The 4,429-nt window shown below is 45.4% G+C and overlaps 1 protein-coding gene across 2 annotated transcripts in view; it reads right to left on the bottom strand.

The window, feature by feature from the left end:
• The window catches only part of AZIN1 (antizyme inhibitor 1), a 27,807-nt gene extending 27,417 nt beyond the window's left edge, over positions 1-390 (bottom strand). For both annotated transcript variants that reach the window (NM_001291553.1, NM_001301750.1), the window contains exon 1: positions 37-390. The gene's annotated coding sequence lies outside the window, so the exon portion shown is untranslated. The remainder of the gene's footprint in view (positions 1-36) is intronic.
• Between the last annotated feature and the right edge of the window lie 4,039 nt (positions 391-4,429).

Raw genomic sequence — 4,429 nt, 5'->3', positions numbered from 1 at the left:
CCCGGCCCCGCCCGCGCCCCTCGGGTCGGTACTCACGTGAGATAACGGCCCAAAGAGTCGGGTAAAGCGTCTTCTCTTTTTCGGCGGAATTTTTAAAGAGGGATGTGGTTACCTTGAGCAGAAATACCCAAGGCGGCCTGGGCCATAGGCTGCGGGGACGACGTGGGGTGAAAAGCGCGGCACCGACACCAGCTGTGCAGCAGTGGCGGCGGCGGCCGAAGGGAGAAATGGGTAAGAGCGCGAGTAGAAGGAGGAAGGCGAGGTCTGGGGGGGGCGAGGATTCGGCCTCGTCACTCCGCAGGACAGAAGAGCCAGAAAGGATGAGAAGAGACAGAAAAGGCGAAAAATGGATACACCGCAGAGGAGCGAAGAACCCGAGAGTGTGGGGAGGCGGCGCTGGCGACGCCAGTATTTATGGTAAGGGGGCGGGGTCTGGTGACGTCACAGCCGGTCCGGCCGCCGCGCGAGCGGGGCGGAGCCCGGCCGTGGCCGCTAGTGGAGGGGGGGCGGAAGGCACCCGGGGACGGCGGGAGGGAGCGGAGGAGGCGGGGCAGGGCGGGGTGACCCCAGCGGGCAGGTGCTCGCCGCCCTTTCGCCGAGGGGGACGTGGGCGGGCGGGGAGAGGAGGGAGACGGCTCGGCCGGAGCGAGGCTTGGGTGAGAGCCCCCGGCGCCCACGTTCGAGCCGGGGCTTGCCCTTGCGCTCTGAGGGCTGGGTCCGGGTTTGCGGCTGCCTGGGGCGCCGGGCGCTGGGCAGTTCTGCGGGCGGCAAGATGCCTGCGGTGCTCCGAAAGGGTGCCGGGGAGGATGGCGGCGCCTTTGCCAGAGCTTTCCCAGCTCCTGAGCACTCGGCTTTGTGTAGGCTACGCCTAGGGACTGCCCTCCCACGGTGAGGCGCCAGCCCCCGGGGGATGCGGCACTCCTTTATGGAAGCACGTTTCTAATGACTGGGACGGGTCGGCCTAAGATTCGGGCGGTAACAGCGCCCTGGGACGGCGTGACAATGTCCCCTGTGGTCCGTACATTGTAATGTGATGCATTCGGATTTTTTTTTAAAGGACGGTGATTTTTGTGTCTTTTAAAAAAGGCTTCTTGGTGTAATGAGACCCAGTTCTTACTCAGGAAGGGCCGCTGTTGGGGGCGGCGTGGGGATAGGGGATAGAGTTACGGACAAAGGGCTCGTTTTCGCGATCTTGCAATTTCACTACTCTATAACAAACTTTTTTTTTTTTTTTAAACTGGCCGATCTATGGCGACCTACAGCGACCTACATAACTTTTAATTTATTCTCCTGGCTTTAAATGTCTGCACTAACAGAAACCCTGATTCCTCTTGTGCTAATAATGCCTTGCAACTCAAGATTCCACTGCGCAAATGAAATCTGTATTGACACACCTCATAAGAGCTGTAAGGTTAAGCTCCTCACCTTTTTTCTTTCATTCTTCCCCTCTTATTTTACTTTGCGAGCAAGCACTGTGGTTAATCATAAAATGGAAAAGGAAGAGAGAAACTTAATGACAAGGTAACCTTGCTGAAATGTGGGCTCTTGGATGAAGCTTTTAGGTGGAAATCAGAAGGAGTGAAATTTCCTGATTTTGTTTTTCCATAAATCTTGCCTTTCTTTTTTCATTCCTTAAGAATCATTTTTTTGATTCAGAACATTTATAAGCATAACACTTCAGTAGACCCCCTGGTGGAGAGAGGAAGGCTGGAGATGAATACAGCACTTGAAATCTTGCTTACAATCTAGCAAGGGAAATAAAACAACGATACAAAATAACTAAATTGTTGACAAATAAACATAAAATGCTGCATGGACTTAGCAAAGGAGGAAATAATTGCAGCTAAGTGAGAGAAAGACAGTTCTGAGGAAAGGTACAGATATTATGAGCAGATACTGTAGGGCAGAGGAACAAATGAGAAAAGGCAGTGGAATGAACCAGTTGAGAGAACTGAGTGGATTTTCTGGGTCCAAATTAGGGGCACCATTGCAAAAGAGATTGAAAAGGTAGATTTAGGTGAGATCAAGACTGAATCAAAACTTGGACCATTTAAGCAGGAACCTGACGGTTAGTCCAATCAGTAGGATTGAAAAAGAAAGTTTGGAAGAGAGAAACAGGAAGGAAACTTACAGCAGTCGGAATTTAGAATGAATTCTTTTTTTGATTCAGAATATTTATAAGCATAGCACTTCTAGACTCCCTGGTGGAGAGAGAAAGGCTGGAGATGAATACAATACTTGAAATCTTGCTTACAATCTAGCAGGGGGATTTAAATCTAAATCTCCTCAGAGGTTTAGAATGCATGGAAGGGGAAAGGCAGGGAAAGAATGTACAGTATCCAGACAGAAAGATGAGGTGTCAAGTTTTTTGGGTTTAACAAACTAATTAATAGTTTGACTATAAGAAACTAATCAATAGAATTCTGGAATCCTGAATGGAGATAGAAATGGAATGATCCAGTTTGGTGGGAAGACAGACTGTTTTTAGTTTGAGCTGTTGATAAAATATCCTCAAAAAGATGGAAATAGGGAGACCTGGGGTACTTTTGGGAAGGAATTTGAAAGTCTCTCAACTGACTTGATAATTAAGCAACTGAGATATAAAGAAAAAAAATACAAACACAGGGCCTACAGAGATGCTTGAGAGAGCAACACTAGCAGAGAAGATGAAGAGGTATGGCTTAATAAGTAAAAGGAATCTCACAACAATACAATGCCAATCCATTTCAGTAGGAGGGTATTCCAAGATGGAGTGATTGTTCATATCACTCAAACAGATGAAAAGGGGTTCTGGTTTTTGAGAAATTGCAAATCATTTGTAAACTCCCATTTTAACAAATTTGCATTCTTGAAAAAATTTTTGAATTTTGAATTTCAGAAAAGGGAATAATAATAGAGAGGTAGGAAGTGAAAGGAGTGTAAATATGAAACCTATTAGTTGTGACTTCCAGAAGAGAATGCCACAGGGCTAAAATGAAGTTGTCTGTGACCTTTAACTGAACAGTTCCAGGGAAGCACTGACAGGTTGCAGAGATTTGAGAGAGGAGCTGTTAAAAGATATTGGTGAGGCCCTCCCTGGTGGCACAGCGGGTTAAAGCACAGCACTAGAGAATCTAAAGCCACTTCCGCATGAGTTTGATTCCTGCTTGCCCCGGAGGTGACCGCATGGTGTGGCAGACCTCTCCTGACCCGCCTGCTGCTCCCCTCAGCTGTACTCCGTCAATCTGTCTGTTCTGTTCTTCACTCTGTTTCTGGTAAAGCCTCTCACCGCCCCTGAGCCTTTGGCCTGTACCCCAGTTCTGTATGCACAAAAAAATAATCTTTAAAAAAAAAAAAAGATTTTGGTGAATGTTGAACACTTTCAAGTGGAAGGCACTGTATTAGAACCTAATTCAACATTATTTTTACCATAAAGTAATTCAACAACTTTTATTATTCACCTCTGTGCCCTCATTTGTGTATTCAAATTTAAAGAAAATGCTAGCTTTTTAGTGAAGACAGAACCTTGAAAACGACTGCAATGGAGTAGTATGAAACTTGAACAGAATGATAGCTTCCTAATGAGAATAGCTTATTTAATTGTGTTTGGGGTTTGAGGTTTTGGTTTTTATGCCAAGTCATGTTACTCATAACATAAACAAATAGGTAGTGCCAAAGTACTAATAATATTAAAAAGAGAGGCCTAAGATTAAATGATATTATACCATTCACACTTAGATCATCCTGGTCCATTGATTCAAACTCATTTGCTTTTGTGCCAATAAATACGAAAGTATAAATTAGATTGCTGATAAGGACAAGTCACAATAGATAAACCTAAACAATAGATGAACCTAAAATCACCAACCTAGAAGAAAAATATGTTGAGCCACTTATGTAAATGCAACAAACATAAAGCATCCAGTGGAAATTTAGAGTGACTATATCAAAGAATTAATGGCAATATTTAGAGTTTTTATAAACATTTTTATTGCTAAGGTACATTCTTACTCATATAGGAAAACAAAGTAGATTTGAATCGTTAAGCCTCATTTTATTTTTTCTTAAAGATTTATTTATTAATGCATACAAGAATTGGGGTGTAGGCCAGAGGTGCATGGAGAGGCGGTGAGAGGATTCACCACAGGCAGAGTGGGGAGCAGAACAAACATACCTGCTGCTTTAGAAACCTGCATAAGGGGCCCTCCCTGGTGGTGCAAGGGTAGGCAGCACTGCAAGGGATCTTCAGCCACTTCAGGCTGAGTTTAATCCCTGACCCCAGAGGGGACCCACATGGCCCAGCGGACCTCTCCTTTTTAGCTGGCTGCTCCCACTGTTCTGCTCCCCACTCTGTTTCTGGTGAATCTTCTCACTGCCCCTGCACCTCTGGCCTGTACCCCAGTTCTGTATGTAAAAATGAATGAATGAATGAATGAATGAATGAATGAAT

The sequence above is a fragment of the Condylura cristata genome, unplaced genomic scaffold (assembly GCF_000260355.1).
Source record: "Condylura cristata isolate star-nosed mole 26May11 unplaced genomic scaffold, ConCri1.0 scaffold00009, whole genome shotgun sequence".
Lineage (NCBI taxonomy): Eukaryota > Metazoa > Chordata > Mammalia > Eulipotyphla > Talpidae > Condylura > Condylura cristata.
This window is presented reverse-complemented; position numbering and strand designations above follow the sequence as displayed.